This window comes from Parasteatoda tepidariorum, chromosome 10 (assembly GCF_982258835.1).
Source record: "Parasteatoda tepidariorum strain Cologne lab strain chromosome 10, Ptep-v5.0, whole genome shotgun sequence".
In the NCBI taxonomy this organism is placed as follows: domain Eukaryota; kingdom Metazoa; phylum Arthropoda; class Arachnida; order Araneae; family Theridiidae; genus Parasteatoda; species Parasteatoda tepidariorum.
Genome location: NC_141764.1, coordinates 73917442 through 73935629, shown reverse-complemented (window position 1 = coordinate 73935629; position 18188 = coordinate 73917442). Strand labels below are relative to the sequence as shown.

Sequence of the window (18188 nt, the reverse complement as noted above, 5' to 3'; positions counted from 1 at the left end):
TTTAAGAACTCAATCAAGTAATATCAAGTGGAGTACAATAATTTCATTCTGGTATTTATTATTTTACATAGGGTGTTCCGTAATATTCACACTTAATTTATATTTTTAGAATCCTTTTTTTAAAAAGAAAGTAAAAAGTGTGCACATTGGGAAGGAGCAAAATCTAAATCTAAGAATCAAACAAAATCAACTTTTTTAACGTTTTCAGTTCTGATACAATTGCTATACTGCATGGTAATGAAATTTCTTTAAAAAAAACATAATTCTGGCAATAAAACGAAAATATATGGTATTTAAACCATTCATTTGGTAATTCATTCCGTTCATTTACATACCATTTGTTTGGGTTTTATTAACGAGAATTTTATATATTTTTCATACCAGCAATGTCATTACAATACAGTACGGTAATTCTGACAGATTTTTTAATTCGTGCACAAGTGCCAGTAACTGTGTTTAGATTTTTATTGAAAGTAAGCCGAGAAAAATTGCTAACGTCTCTTGCAAAATCTAGAGCCCTCTCTTCTTCATAAAGTATGTTTTTCTCCCTTATAACATAAAATTTATTTGCTAGTTCCTTTATAATTTGGTTTTGATCAACAATTCATTAGAACTTATTAAAACCATATAAAATCTATGAACGCTATAAAAATTGCTTTCTAATGTTTTTTTCTTTTATAATATCAAATCTAGTTGTCCGTTCCTTTATAATTTGATTTTGATCAACAATTCATTAGAGCTTATTAACACCATATCAAATCTATGAACGCTATGAACGTTGCATTTTAATGCAAAAATTTGCTTAAAATAAACTTTGAATCATAATAAATATGTTGATATTGATAAATTACATAATTTTAAGAAGTATTTATTTCTTTAGTTAAACAAATTAACTTATTTATCATTAAAATATTCGTATCAAACATCAGCTTCCAATTTAAGAATTTCTGCTAAAAAGTTAAGATAAAACTAAAACTATCAATCAACCATAATGAACTGAGAAGATATTTGATATTTAAAAAGCTCATTCATTTTTCTTATAATTGTGGATACGCAATTTAATAGAATATTCTTCGTAAATAGCGTCGGTTATAAAGAATAAAGTTATTAAATTACACCCTAAACTACTTTTGGAAAGATTCATAAATTTTCTTACATAACGGGCAGTACTAGTGAAGATGGAAATTAATTCAAATTTCTTCTCAACTCAAAGGGTAGGAAAGCCGATTTTATGTTCTTAATCCATCATGAAATTATCGGCATACCCGTAAGTCCTTTAACTCTTTTAACTACGCAGTATATTAGATTTTTCTCAAAATGTTTCCTTCATATGAAAGATAGAAAAATTAATGGGAATCTGTGGAAACTTTATAGATTTAAAGAGCACTCTTTTCGTAGCAATCTCTTGCGTCATCGATTTCCCTAGCTTACGCCCTAATGATAAATAATATCATTAGAAGTTGAGTTAGAATGTAAGCTCGTTTTAAAATTTTGTGAAGAAAGTTGCCGAGGTATCACGTTTTGTGATAATGCTTTGCTTAAAATGAGTCCATGCATTAATACTTAATAAATTGTTCCAAATATTGTGCAAATGTTAAAATTTTATATTTTGAGCCAAGTTTCTGTTTAATGTCTTTGTTTAAAACTAATTTTTGAAGGGTATGTTGTCTAGCAGTAAGAAATTCTTGATCACATTAAGGTAGAAAGTACGGCACTTTGGGTGCACCATCCATGAAATCCATTTTGCCGTAAAATCCATTTTTACTTTAAAATATTACACTGTAATTAGTACTGCAGTATTTATTTAATTAGATTGATTCAGAGATTTTACGGTAATTATTACTCTAAAAATTATGATTTATAAATTTTTTCTTCTGTAATATATGCCTTTAAAATGGGCTTTACGGTATAAATTACCGGTACCTTGCACTTTTTCCGTAATTTGATCCGTAATTTTTTACAGTGCACGTGGAAAAATGTTATTTTTTTCGAATTATTTGCTATTTTCATAACAGTTGGAAACTTGAAACAATTATTTATGACTGTTGGTTAAAGTTAGCTTATCTTTAACCAGCGCTTTTATATACTTATTCTGAAATTATTGAGAAATGTTAATATGAAGAAAATACATATTTTCAGGAAAATGAAAAGCGTTCGCTAGCTAATTTTTTAATATTCGAAAAAAATACTGCAACGTTGCATACATTTCATACTGCAACGCTGCAGTCTTAAATTAAATATTATTCATCGATTTCGTCTTTTCCTTGCACAGTTTGTCATCTTAACCCCTAACACTAGTGGCCTTCGAATGTCTTAAACAATAACTTATGTCTAAAACTTATGTCAATAACTTATGGCATCGAATGTCTTAGACAATTACTTACGACTAAGATTTATGTGAATAACTTGGAGTAATGTCATGGGATGTCTTAACAGTAACTTATGTCTAAAACTTATGCCACTAACTTATGTCAATTACTTATGGCATAAGTTTTTTCAAACAATAACTTATGTACTTATGCCTAAGCAGCTAAATGTTTATTCTTATCGAGGCCATAAGATGCTGCGCTATCAATTGTTTTTGTTATGAATAACGTGCAAGCATGCTTATTGAATTTTCATGGTTTTAAGGAATGTTTAACATTTAACTAATTATTTAAATTTTTTTAAAAAAATTTTATGTTCCATAATTTTATATTTTGATGTTTTATTGGAATAACAGTATAGAAAATTTTTAAGTTCAATAGTTAAAAACTTTTTCTTTTACGCTAGCTAGATTTTTATTACCGTAATACAGAATAATTAAATATAATGCTTTTCCTAGTGCTAGCAATAAACTTTTCACATTTTAATACTTAATATTATTAGTTTTAAACTAAATTGCTGACAAGTATGTTTTTTTTACTTTTCTAAAAATGTTAGTTTGCAATTATAACTAGATATCATCCAATTTAAAACTTTTCTATATTTAAAATTTCTAAACCAATAAGCTACATTATTATCAAAAACATTGTTAGGAACTAATAAAATTTATCAGTAAAATTTATTGAAGAGTTTTTATCCTATCGTACTGCATTTGGAATATTCGCAGGGGATGGATTTTGGCAAACTCCCAAGGTTTAACCAAGTATTTCAAAGTGCTTACTTTTTTTCTCTTACGTCGAACATATGAAGTCTTTTACGTTTGATAAAAATCGTATTTTAAAAAGTTTTTTCTTAAACTAAGTAAATTCAATCAGATAGTAAAGAGCTTACTGAATAAAATAAAAAATTTACTTTTTTTCAGTCTCCTACGTTTAACTTAATGCAATTTAAAAAATGTGTTGTTTAAAATGAATAGAAGTTTTTAAAAATTGTGTCGGAAATTTTCTGAAAACTAAAACCTACCCATGTAGGAGAAACATCAATTTTACGTCAAAAATACATATATTTCACCCTTAAATTTTACTAAGCATTGGTAAAATTTACGTAAAACTGAAATTTCGTATTATAGCAAAAAATGAATACTCCAAAAAAACATCAATTTCACGTGAAATTACACTTAAAAAAATTCGTTTAGTTTGTAAATACTTTATCAACCCCTTTATACTAGGTACGTTATTTTTACATTTTATTTGCATGGTAAGTTTGCTTCGTCAATAATACGTAAAGTACACAGAAGCATTTTTGATAAATCTGAATAGTAAATTCACTTCGTCAATATTACGTAACAAAAATATTCCAACCAAAATAAAACGGTAAATTTATTTTGTCAATATTACGTACGATATACGGTAGCTTTTACCAAATTCTAGGTGGTAAAATATACGTCAACATTTATACGTAAAATGTACAAAAACTTTCTTACCGAAATTTAAATAGTAAATTTACTTCGTCAATAATATTAACGAAAAGTAATGTCGTTTCGGTGCATTTGATATTTGGTATCAAGATTTTTTTTTTAATCATTGATGTATTCTCCGGCGTTGGCAACAACTTTTCAATGCCGGATCGAAAATGAATCGAAATGGATCGAAAAAAATGAATTTGTTTTTAAGACTAATGAATATTTAATGCGCCGAAACGACATTACTTTCCGGTCCCCCTAATACATGAAATATATGGAAGCAATCGTACAGAAGGATATTTGGTATAATATTTGCTGTTAAGATTACGTAAAATATACCGTAGCTTTTTAGTCAAATATCTCAATGGTAATATTATTCCGTCAGTATTGCATAAGATTTATACATAAAACGTATTGATTTTACCAATTTTCTTAAATTTTACGTTTAATTTACACATAATGCTACATGGGTAATAGATTGGCAGCTACTTAAGAGTTTCAGTGACTGATTTCACTGAAATAATATCACATGCTTATAAAATTCATTACTAAATTTTACCACTGTTACCAAATTTTATCACATAGTATAAAACCATATCTAATCGTTAATTTTACCAAAATCATTACCAAAGTGCATTTTTGGTGTTCCCATAGAGCCAAAAGAGCGGGAAATTTTTTCATATTCTGGTGGTTTTGACTATAATTTATTTCTTGTATAGTCTTGTATAGTTTTTCTCGCATCTCTGAATTACAAGTATCAGATTACTTAACTCTAAACATTGAACTTTCAAATGGTATTTTTTGCATGGATTTTTTATTCATAATAATTTTAATAAATGAGAGCATGTCTGAATTATTTAAACATTTTTTGTTCTTATAGAGCAGATCGGATTAAAATATTTAAAGAATAATTTCAAAGATTACTTTTTTGCTGCTTCCAGAAAATATAATGTAACAGAAAGTAATTAGAAACAAAAGAGTTCAAACGATTATATTTTAACCATTTTAAAAACTAAAAAATAGTAAAATATAAAATAGATAACGGATAAAAATTTTATTAAAATATACTTATAAAATATGCCTTTTCTACAAAGTTAACAGTGCTTCTAATTTTTTGCGACGCAATATTTTTCTTTTGTCGTCGGAATAATGTTTTTACTTTAAATTTATCATCATAAATAATCGGAAAGCTTGGCATTTTTTTTAAAAATTTTAATAACATTTTGTACTTACTAAAGTAGATCATATTTTATTCAGTAATATGCAAAACATTTTTTCTTAATATTCTAATATGCCAAGATCATCATTTAATCTTACAAAACATAAAACAGAAAAGTAAATTTTACAGAATTGCGTAATAGGAAAATATTCTAAACACAAATAAATATAGAAAATTTTACATCTATATGTACAGTGCGCAAACTGCAAAAATAGACCACCTTGAATAATTTTCGATCTGATGATCGGATTTTTATGCTCTGGGACTCAATTATAATGATTGCAGGGGTTATCTCAAATATGCTTATTAATTAGGGCAAAGGGAGTATATACGTAAGTATATACATGTATATTAAGTTACGAAATCAGACACAAAAACGTACTCTCTCTGAATAAATATATATTTTTTTCGACGGATTCAGATTTCTGATCTTCGAAATCTATTGCCGGAATCAATTTTTCCTTGGGGTTGAGTGAAAAAAAATTGGAAATACAAATATGAAAATTACGTCCAGATATGAAAATTTGTCATCTACAAAGCTTATTTATGATTTAAAATATCAGCCAAATTAAATCAATTCTTCGTCAATCAAAATATAAATTTCGGCTTATTTGTCTCAAAGCATACAAAAACTGACAGGGAAATGTAATAATTTTGATTTAAATAAGTGGTGAAAATAAACTGTCAAAAAATCAATATTATTAATTTAATATGAGCATGAGTTTTTTCAAAAGACAGACTTCGTTTTTATGTCTGCACTGTAAAAAAATCCGGATCAAATTCCGCTGGAATGTAACCGTTAAATCCATTTTAACTGGACCATATTATGAATCAAAAAAGTTAATGTACCCTAATTTTTGAAGTAATGATTATAGTTAAAACACGAAATAAACAAATATTAGCGTAAAAATTACAGTAATATTTTACGGTAAAAATGGATTTTATGGTAAAAAGGATTTTGCGGATAATGCAGCTAAACTGCCGGTACTTCATCCCGCATGTTATTTCGGAATTTTTTATAGAATTTCGCCGCTATTTAAAACATCTCAATCAGGACATAATCAACTGAAATACATATCCAGAAAAATCAAAATTAACATTGAACTAATAAAATCCTAAAAATTTGCTACAACCTTATATCGATATTATATTGAACCACGTTTTTCCTCTATGTCATTATTTTGAAATCAAACCCAATAAGTATTATTTTGCGCTATTAAATGATTCCATATAATCCATATAGTTTATATAGATAATAAATTTGTAAAACCGGACAATTCTTGCCTTCATGTTGAGCCATTTTAACGTGAAGTTAAATTAATAAGTAATAGTTATCATGATTAAATGGTTCTATTCGTAATCCATATGGCTTTATAATATACAATCCATTTGCAGTGTGGGGGAAGTTTACTCTTGCGACGCATGATATTTTTTTTCTTGCAACAACTGTTAGAGATTTACGTTTTATAATTTCAACCAGTGTCAATGGTAAAACATCACTTTTGGAAAAAAAGGGTGACTAATCACTGCATTTTCTCAGGCCCTTTATATCAGAAAGATAGCAAACATTAACCCACTTTGACTAAAATAATTTCAGCATTAATAAAAGATCTCAAATGTTTGCGCATCAAAGAGATCAATTCCTGTTGATATTCGATCAAGAAAGATTGCGTATTTTAAGATAATATCACAAATAATATTCGTCCAGCAAAGAATCATTTGAGAAGAAAAGTTAAACAGAATTCTTTAAAAACCATTAGAAGGGTTAGTTGAAAAAAATTGCTTAATACTTCATTATATAAGTATACGAACTTTCTAATCTGTACAAGTACAAGTAGCACGTAGTTTATTTTTATTGAATCAATGAACATTCTGATGTGAGGAATTTGAAAATGTTCAACTGAAAAAGGATTAATACGAGTGCTAAAAATGTCTAAGGAAAGCCTTTTCCAATGATTTGTTTATTGAATACAAATGAATTATAATTAAGCCATCTACTGGTTGGGTTTTAAAACATAAATAATTTTGCCGCCATGGTAGTCAATGTTTTTACTACATAATTAAAAAATATAGATTTTCTGACGGATATTTAAAATACCTAACAGATTCAAAATTATAGAAAATGAGTGTATGGTGATATCTGGAAAATATTCTGTTATAATTTAAAAATGTGAGAGAATGCTAAGAAAAGTAAAACAATGTGAATAATTGCTCAAAAAATGGGGGCATATAGTTATGACTGTATAAACAAAAGAAGCTCCTCAATGTCGAAACACAAAATGACTTTATAAAGCAGAAGACAGACAAGTTGCAATGAACAGAAAATATGTTTTCTGAATATAGAGAAAGGGAAATGCTTGAGCAAGATAAAAGAAGAGAGTTGAGAAACAGGTGTGCAAGGGTTAGGTGAGAGCCTTAGGTGCTAAATGCCATTATAAAAACTGCTGTCTTCTGATAGCAGCTATGGAAAAGCTAAAATATTCATGGCTTGTTTGCAAACGTGCCAGAACATACACTTAAAAAGATAACCCTATAGCCTCATCAAATGATTCTAATCTTGACCATCATTAGTATCAGGTGTTCCTTTCAAACTCTCCTTGCAATGCCTTTTGTTCGTTTGAGTGGGAGAAATATTGGGCTGAGTTAGCTGGGTCATCGTGTTAAATATATATTAAACTAAACTCAGTGGCACGACAGGCCACAGAGGGCCAAAGCCTACTGTGCCCATCTTAGTTTTCCTGACCTTGGTCTCTGGGGTGCAGGTGTTCCAGTCGGGTCAGCCGAACATGGAACCGCCAGTGTTTAGTATGAGTACCAAGCATACTTGGTACTCATTTTATAGACCCACTGAAAGGATGGAAGACTGAGTCAACCTTGCCCAGCCCGAGGATAGAACCCAAGAGCTGTAGCACGCGAGCGCATGTGTTAAATATGCAGCGATAAAATTAAAATAGAAACCAAACTTCAATGAAATTTCTAATTCTGGACAAAATATGAAATACTAGAGAAATCATTCACAAAATTATTAGAATTGTTCTAATTAGCATATGATTTCCAGAATTCTTCCATATTTTTCAAATGAAATTTTTATTTATTTTTGAAACAAAGTATTCAGTTTCTCCATTTAGTGAGAGTTAAGTATTCATAGAGTTCTAAAAGTTTCGAGAGCTTAAGATTACAGTTTTAAACTTTTAAACAGATAACTAAATGACTAAATGATTGAGTCTTTGTGAGCTACCTCTTACTGCCTCTATTAATGTTATAGAATAAATATTGTTATTTTGGAAACAGTCTGCATAACATTTTCATTTTATGATATATATCTGTTGCATTAATAAACAGTAAATCATCGTGTTAAATTAAGTACAGAAGCATCTGCAGAAACAATGCAAGAGATGGATTTAAGATATCAAGAATAGAACTCGGAATAGCATTACGTAAATACGAAACTAAAATTCAAGATCAGCATATTTTATGATAAAATTGAGTGAAATATTAGGATGTTAATAGGATGACATGTTAATAGGATGAAAGATGTGAAATTCAGTCATGTTAATAGGATAAAAAATTCAGAAATGTTATGTTATGATTAACATTATTCAAAAATGTTATGCATGGAGCTGTGGTAGCTCAGGGGATAGAGCGCTCACCAGAATCTCAGCGATGGTTGGTTGATACGAATTCCGCACCCGGCTTGCAACGACCATAGTGCTGGACTAAACTATCCTCAGTAGTAGACGGATCATGGATTTAAGTCCCTTTGCCGTCAGGCTAACTGTGTGACGCTTTCGTGTTTTTTCTCTTACGTAATGAGGTAATGTAAATGAGGGTTAATTCCATCAAAAAGTTCTCCACGAAGTTAAATTTCTCCCAATACTTGATCCAGGAGTTCCCTTGTCTTCTGGATTGGATTCAAAATTACAACGCTACGGCGTTGAACATTAATAGTCGTAAGCCCAAAATTGAGTCGGTTGTTTAATGGTGGTCATAAAATAAATTGTTATACATGAATCATTCAGAAAAGTTTCCAGAGAATTTCGTCGTCAAATTGCAGACTTAGATTGCATCAAAAGAAGTTTTATGCAAAAGGTTAATCTTAGTGACTGTATTCTACGTGTAAACTAACAATTTGGATTAACTTTCATTCGGAAGAAGTTTTTACTCCGATGTTAAAGACGTAGATGAAGTCCCTCTACTCCCATTGTCATATAATTTATGCTTAATTTTTCGACAGTGAGATTAAATCAAAATTTATCATTTTTCATCAACATATCTGTGGCAGTTTTTTGTCAAATTAAGCAAAATGGTTGATATTAGAAGTTATTTTGTCAGACTTAAGCTGATTTAGCTGAGATATTGTAATATAAATATGCTTTGCAGTCCCCATTAGGTGTTTCAGAGTCTTCAATTTTCATTTTTTTTTTTCAAATTACCCTGAAGTTCACCTGTAATTTGAAAAAAAAAAAAACATAATTTGATAGACGATACTATTAGTTCTTAGTTAGAATTTCTTTTTATTTCTCCTCCTTTTTCTAATTCTCCTAAAAATATTTAAAAACAATATTGTCAAAAAATGAAATTATTTTTCTGTTATGGGTGAAAAAAAAATCTCGTAAAATTACCGTACCATACGGTAATGATATTTCTGGCACAAAAAAACCCCCATAATTCTTGTTAAAAAACTAAAATATATAGTATTTTAAACATTCATTTAGTAATTTTTCTGTTTAGATGGTATCGTTTCACAGGAAATTATGGTTTTCAATATCATAGTTCTCATTACCACACATTCAGTGAAAATACGAATCTGAAAAATAAAATTTACAGAATAAATGGTTTTTGTGTCGCTCTTTAAGGTATCATGATAAAATTACTGAATTTTTCTACATTTACCAAGTTTTATTACATATATTTACCAAACAGATGTTTCCAAAAATTTAAATTTTCAAAACAATTACCAAAGCTCTTCGGTAAAAGTTATGAATGTTTTTGGACTTTTCACAGAACCGGAAACATGGTAAATTTTCTCATAGTGTGATAGTTTTTATCATATTTTTTTCTCAGAGTAAATTGCATGAATTAGTTGCAAGATAGAAAATTTTCATGTTCAAGTACCTTAAATTTTCCTTTCAGGAATTCAGAATAAGCATTTAAAATAATGGTTTATAGTTTATTATAATTATAAAATGCGTGGAGTTTGTATATCATTAGTTTTCCAGAACATTGTAAAAAGTTATGTAAGAAGTGTAGAGGTCTATAATTTTTATAACACTATCCATTTCCAAAAAATTACGCGTGCCATCACATTGTTTTTTGTTTTATATTTGAGAGATTATATGCGAGCTATTTTTTATTGTCTCTTTTATATGCATTTCACATAAAGTAGGCTTGGGTTTTTCCTTTATTCTTGATGAGTTTGATAGGATAAGTTCATATATTTTACTATCTACCGAAAATGACGACACTATTTTCTCAACAATAACGTAATTTTCAGCACTTTATTGCACGAGAATAAATTACAATTTATTTCATTTTCATGAAAACAAAAATCCACACAACCAACGCGTTTAATTTTCTTATTATCATTTTTTTAGGTTGTTGTGTAACAGTTTTTTCTTTTAAATTTTACTTTGGATAGGTTTTTTAAAAATCTGTTTAAAAATAGGTTTTATAAATCCTGAAAGAAGTTATTTAAGAATGTAGGAATAATACAAAGATTAGTTATCAATAGATATTTGTACTTTTGATTTAATATGAAAAATTAGAGTTATTAGAGGAAATGAAAAAAAACTTTAACAGAGAACAGCTCATACCAACAAATAGACTACTCTATATTTTTGTTTCAATTATACTTAATTTGAGAAAAAAAATATGATCAAAACTACAAGAATAAGATAAAATTTACCGTGTTTCTGGCTCTATGGAAACTTCGTAAAAATCGATAATTTTAGGCAAAGTTTTAGGCAATGATTTTGGTAGAATTAACAACAAATATGGTTTAATAATGCGTAATAAAATTGGTAATTTCACCATGATACATGAACATGAAAAAAAAAACATTTTATTTTGCAGAATTTACTATTCAGCTTTGTATTTCGTATTAAGTGTGTGGTAAAAAGAATTATAATTTTGAAAAGCAGAATTTCTGATAAACCTTTTACATATGAATGGAAGAATTAGCAAACAGAGGGTTTAATACCCTATATTTGTTTTTTATTATTACAAGAATTTTGTTTTACTTTTTTTACCGGAATTTTCATGGCAATATATTACTGTAATTTTGCCAGAACTTTTCTGTATATCAAATTATGTAGGCTTTCTAATAATTCGGAGCTTTATTTTAGTTTTAATGTTACATCATAATAACTGCATGAGAGAATTGCGGTTTATCAATGAAGATAAACCAACTAGGCCTTTTATTATTGCGTCCTATTTTATTTGGACTTTTATTTATTTTCCCAGTTTATGTCATAACAATCGTGTTGTAAGTTTGTATAAGAATAAACAATACGTTACACCATACACTAATATACAAATCTGTATACATAAAATTATAATATAGATTGAATTAAATGCTTGTAATTCAAAGATTGCGCAGGATGTATGCGTTGCATATTTTTAGAACTTCATTTCAAAAAAAGAGTAAGAGCGTGCATACAATTTCGTGACTAAAACGCACTGGTATCAAAAGAACGAACGAAGTGTGATGATATTAAGGAGCTATCAAAAAGTTTCGGGAGTAGACGGATCTTGTTACCACGGGTTGAACCTCCTCTCAACTAATATATATTTTTTTATTTCATTTTATAAGCGTCGTTGAACAGCCGACCCAATTTTTAGGTTTACGACTACTAATGTTCAACTCCGTAATCTTGTAATTTTGAACCTAATATAGAAGACAAGGAAACTCCTGGAGCAAGTATTAGGAGAAATTTGCCTTCGTGGAGGACTTTTCGATAGAACTAACATGCATTTACGTTAGATGGAGAGGTAAACCACGAAGACCACCCACAGTTAGCCTGAGGCAAATGAACTCTAACCCGTGATTCGTTTACCACAGAGGATTTTTACCTCTTAACTGCAGTCGGTGCAAATCGGATGCGGAATTCGTATCTATTAGCCATCTTTGGAATTCGAACCCTGTTCAACTCATTAGAAGGCGATTTCTCTATCCCCTGAGGCATCACGGCTCAATTAATATAATTATTATTAAAAGTGCAATTTTATATCTTTGTTCAAATCCCGCTCAGTGCATGGATGTACTCTCGGTGTGTTGGTCTCTGAATGTAGCCGACCTTATGAACGGATGTCAGTAGCAGTTTCGCGTGGGAAATGCTGCTCGCCTCCGTAACTTAGGTTCAAAGGTGCCCACCAGGTAACGTTAAATGAGCAATACTTCCGGTATCTTCCGAGATGAAAAACGAAAGTTCAATGCCTGGTGTTCAATATATATAATGTTCAATATATATAATGTAGTGTGTGTGTGCTTATATAAAATTACATGAACTGTGAAAAATTTTGAATCCAATTACGGTAAAAGTACTGGTACTTTGTGTACAAAATCCAATTGACCAAAAAATCCATTTTTATCGTGAAATATTATACCCTATTTTTTACAGTAATATATATGTAATTGGAGTGATTCAGTGATTTTACAGTAATTATTTTGTAAAAATTGGTGCTTTTCAGAATATTTGTTCCGCAGCATGTTCCAGTAAAAATGGACAGTACTGTAAAACGTACCTGCATCCTGAGTGTCGGTTTTATCCTAAAATTCTTACGGTGTAGTCAGAGGTGTAAATAGGTTAAAATAATTCATGTTCATGCAAAAAACTTGTATTAAATTTTAATTAATAAACGTGCAGAAAATTATAATTTACAAATCTTCATAGTTTTGTCCAATGTGAAATCAACTGATATTTTTTGAATTATGAAACCTGATATAAGGAGAGTCGGTAAGTAATATATCAATAATACTAAAACTGACCTTTATCGATGCGCCTTTTCTAAAAATCTACTTTTATCGCTTTGAAATTTTTGGGGTTATTTGAAATTATATTAATTGTATGCTGTGATAATGTTTTACCGTCAACAGGAATTCTTTTTGAGTAATGAAAGATTTTTGATGAAACTTTTAAAAAAATTAAAAGTTCTCTGTCTGCCAAAGATGTGTATTAACAGTTATCACAGTGTAAGCACATATCGCTTATGGGCTGCAATAGCGGCACAACTAAAAAAAAAATCAAGTTTTGAGATGAGTGGGTTTAAAATTTTCATTACTAAGCAAAATGCATAAGAAATGCTTTAGTTTGCTTAAGCGAAGATTACCTTCAAGTTAAATTATGAGTTGTGCAAGTATTGCTGCTGAAAAGAATGTGTATTTTTCTACTTGCACCTGTTCTTAGTCCAAAACTCGTGTTTTTTGAGTTGTGCCACTATTGTAGCCCATGAGCGATTTATCTAGATATTCTGTGAAAAAAAAGTGAAGCAATATCTTGCTTAGATGCTAAGAAAAGGTACATCAAAAAAGGTCATTTTTGGAATATCAACGAATCAACGAATATTAAATAATAAATCTATTTATAATCTTTTTAATTCTAAAACATTTTATATGCTTTTATTTTTTACTTTTTCGAACTTTTTATTTACTATTGCTATATATATATATTTTGTACTTATGGCAAGTTTTTGTTTGCAGAAGTAAAACAATTTCCATTTTTTTGAAATATTTTTTTAAACATGTTTTATGCATTTTTATTCTAGAGAAAGTGCGTGAATATGGTAATTTTATATCTGCTCTCTTTTCACACCAAAATGTGTCTTTCGGTGAAATTTTACACATTCAGGTGGTTTTCCATGTTTTATTTCTTTTTTTACAAAGCATTTGTGTATTTATTCGTTTTGTTTCCCCTTATAAAAAAGGAAGGAAAAAAAAACTTTATATTCGCATAAAGATAGCACTATTTGGCACACATTTTATGTCTTTATTTTGTGTATAAATTAATTATGCTTGTGCCAAGTATCACAATTCTCTTTTTCATCACATTTTAAAGCATAAAAAAAAGTGGATGTAAATGCCACTTTGGTTCGTGTTATTTTTTTTGTTTTGTTTATAATTCGTGATTATTTGAGTCAAATTTTAAGATCGCGACATAAATCCCAATTTTAAGGTTGCTAAAAATTACAACATATGTTTATTCATGTTAACAGGATTCTTTTTTTAATCTGCGAGTGTAAATATTTAAAAAAAAATTAAATATATTAATGGAAGTTAAAATCACGAAATAATTTCCAAAAATAGATCAAACATAGCAATGAATGTAGAGAAAAATTAACTTTTATGGATAAACACGGCAAAAACAATATTAAATCTAAAAGGAACATCAGTTATGGATTTATAAATTTCCGCATTTGTTTGTGAACTATAAACTATTATTGGCTTTATCCCTCGCTAGGTTTGCTCACCAATATCCACGATTACTTTGAAATCATTTTTGTCTTCGCATAAAAATCAGATTTTTCCACCAAAAATTCAAATTTTACAACTAAAATACACTTAGATTTGTTTTTACATTTTTCTCAAATAATTTTGCTGTTCACTTACACTCACTTTAGTTAAAAAAATTTGTTTCTGATAAAGCAGAGCTAACTTAAGCCCTTACGATTGGTTTTCACCAAAGTTTCAAAAGTTTTAAATTTTAACGAAAAAATAAAACAAAAATGTCAAAAATTTGGTGAGCTAAATTGCTTTCTATTGTTTTCTTTATTAAATAAGTTTATCATAAGGAATATGGTTTTCATGAAATTCCCTCTTAATGAATAAGGCAATCCATTAAATCCTAACTTTTTTTAACAAAAAAAATAATTAAAAAAATAAATGACACTACACTGCAAAGGATTCCAGATCAAATTGTGATAAAAAGTGGAGGTACTCAGGATGTCGGTACGTTTTACCGTAAAATTCCTTCACACGGAACATGCTACGGAGCAAAATAATCTGATATACCGTAATTTTTCTAGTTATAATTGCTATAAAATCTCTGAATCACTCTAATTATATAAATATTACTGTACAATATCTTACAATGAAAATGAATTTACGTTAAAATAGATTTCACGGTAAAAAATTGATTTTGCGGTAAAGTGGATGTTAAGGATGACGCACTCAACGTGCCGGTACTTTATACCGTAGTTTGATTGGGAATTTTTTTCAGTGTAGTACAAATAGTCAATTAAGACATTCGTTTCACTTCTTCCCTTTTGAATGAAATCAATTAAAAAGGTACTTTAAATTCAAATTAAATGCTAATTTATTGTTTTTTTATTTTTCGAAATTCCCAAGTAATATATTTAAATAATGCTCATCTTTAATTAAAAAAAAATAGTTTTTAATATTATAGTCAGAAATAATAAGACTACTTTTATTAAAAATATAATACTGAGTATAAGTTAAATAATTCGTTCTTCCATTCCTAATTATTAGGAGATCATTACCTTAATTTAAACAAATGCCTCCTAAATTTTGCCCGAAAAGTTAAATCACACTCCTTAATTATAACGATTAGAGTCGAGATTTTTACAAAAAATGTTATTAAATATCTAATTTGTTGCCTCGACAAAGTATATAATCACCTTGGGGACCGAAAAATCACTGTTGCTTATCTAATATCCGCCATCTTATTTTATGCCTTTCGCGGCGTAACGCCTTAAACATGGCGAAACTCGTCATATACTAAGTTTTAGTTGCATGGTAGATAGTTTAACTAGATCAAGATGCCGAAATTGATATCGTAAGGAAAATTCTAGAAGCACAGGTCATTTGGGAAACACGAGATCATTCTAGTATTTAATGCGTCCCGGTTGACGTTTAAAGAGTGGTCCGTTAAAATATGGAGAATATTCATTGAGTAAAGCATTTTTGTGGCTAAAGTAATCTTTGTGTTGCTTTTGAGAAAAGAACATATTAAAATTTTGTTTTTCTTAGCTTTTGGTTTTAAAATCATGAAACCAGTTTGTAAATATTTGTTAAAAAATAGAATAATCGTTTTTGTGGGGTTTTATTCTTTGTTTTGCTTTCTATTAATATAAAAGATTTATTTTGGGTATAAAAAAATACATATTTCAGTACATTTTTAAAACAATGTTCAAAGTGATTTGTTGTTTAAGCTTAAATTTTTTTTATTCCTATGTAAATTATAAGAAATCCAAAAATATATTGACTAAGTAATCCAGATTGGTAATTTATTTCTCATTAAATATATTTTTAAAATAATGTTTGAACACTAATATAATAAAATCATTATAAATTAGCATTAAACTTTCAACAACTCATCTTAAAATTAATTAAAAATTCCGAAAATATTTAAAAAAAGAAGAGTTAAAATTTCACTTAAAATGAATCTATACAAAATTTTTTTAAAGGATATTGAAAACAAAAAATAAAATTTAGTTTAAATTTAGTTATTAATCATCGCTTGAAGGAGGATTTTTTTGACTATGATTTATGTATAGTCTATTTATAAATTTTGATAAATTATTATTCTTGATTGCAGAAAATTATTATCTGTTAAACTCTCTGAGAAAATATATTAATATCTAGAAACGTAAATTCTACACCGAGAAAAAAAGTATAGTCAAAACCAAAAGAGTGATAAAATGCATCGTCTTTTTGGATCTTATAGGAACACCAAAAAGTTGGGTAATTTTTACCGAAGTGCTTTATTGATAATTTTGGTTAAATTAATTATAAAATATGGTTTTATAAGTGATAAAATTTGTTGAAAGAAGTAAAATTTGGTAATTTTATCCAGATATCGTAGAGATTGTCAAGCAATTGATTTATTCTAGTAAATCTACTTTTCAGTATTGTATATTTTACTAAATGTGTGGTAATAAGGACTGTAATTTTGGAAAACTGTGCTTCCTGCGAAACATCACCATATGGGCGAAAAAATTACCAAATTAATAATTTAGTATTGTATATTTTGGTTTTATCAATAATAATTATGATTTTTTCTATCAAAAATGTCATTATCATACAGCACGGTAATTTTAAAAGTACTTTTTTCTTCTTGAACTTTTTAAAAAGTAAGTAAAAGGTGCATAAAAAGAATATAAAATAAAGTTATTATGTTACAGAAAGTAACTTCATATTGATAATATTTTTTTTATTGAACAATTTTCTAAAAAATATAACTTTAATATTTTTTAAGACTTTATTCTTATTAAAATTGTAAAGTTAAATAAGACCGTGTTAGAAAAGTAAACTAGAAGGAGTTATTATGAACTTATAAAATGTTGTCTTGAAAACCGTTGTTTTAACATTAATATAGCAAAATGTATTATAAATTAGCATTAAAATACTATCAACCCACACTAAATTCCATCAAAAAGTTTGGTTATAAATATAAATGAGTTTATTGTGTTCCTAATAAAAAAATAAGTTTTAACTTACCAAAAGATGATGAAGTTATGATATGTTTGTTTCACGTTTAGTGTGCAAATGCATCTACAACTTCGAAGACAGCATTGTTGCTTTATATAGAAATTATATTTCTCATACTTACAATTTTCCAAAATACCCATTCATTTGTTCTTAATACGGCATTGAATGACAGTACGCTTCACTGCGCACGCCAAGCGCATGCCAACATTTAGAGTGCATGATTTTGTTCCATCAGTCTTCCCCCTTTTCTGTTGAAAGTTCCAAAATTGCGTCAGAAATGTGCAGCCCTTGGCACGGGATCTTCTGGAATTATTTACGGTCACTTTCCTGTCAACTCTGGAGTGGAACATTGATTTTTATTTCTTTTTTTCCCTTTATTTTACTCTAGTGACATTGATAGAAGTCTTGAAAATTTATTCACGGTTTGCGGAAATGAGTTTTAAACCTATTCTTTGAATTCAAGGTGAAAAGATGCGCGTAATATATTTTTCTTCTTGAGGTTTCATCTCAGAGGGGTTTGAACTCAAGTTTTAAGGAACTAAATGATTATATAATTCATGACCGATATAGACCCGAAATACTTTTTTAAACTATCTATTTCATCAAATTTTACTCAACATTCATAAAAAAATTACTTTTACTTGTCGTTTGATTCTCTTAAATGATCAATCCGTAATGAAACGATCCTTAAATGAATG

At 28.5% G+C, this 18188-nt stretch overlaps 2 protein-coding genes across 5 annotated transcripts in view; one reads left to right on the top strand and one right to left on the bottom strand.

The window, feature by feature from the left end:
- Positions 1–18188, top strand: part of LOC107453302 (suppressor of lurcher protein 1) — a 1096374-nt gene that overhangs the window by 191450 nt on the left and 886736 nt on the right. The gene's annotated exons all lie outside the window — the stretch shown is intronic.
- Positions 1–18188, bottom strand: part of LOC107448912 (uncharacterized) — a 42093-nt gene that overhangs the window by 4462 nt on the left and 19443 nt on the right. The window contains exon 1 of one of the 4 annotated variants that reach the window (XM_087153017.1): positions 17500–17708. The exons of the other annotated variants lie outside the window; for them this stretch is intronic. The gene's annotated coding sequence lies outside the window, so the exon portion shown is untranslated. Of the gene's footprint in view, positions 1–17499; positions 17709–18188 lie in introns of those variants that run through there. 4 annotated transcript variants of the gene reach the window in all.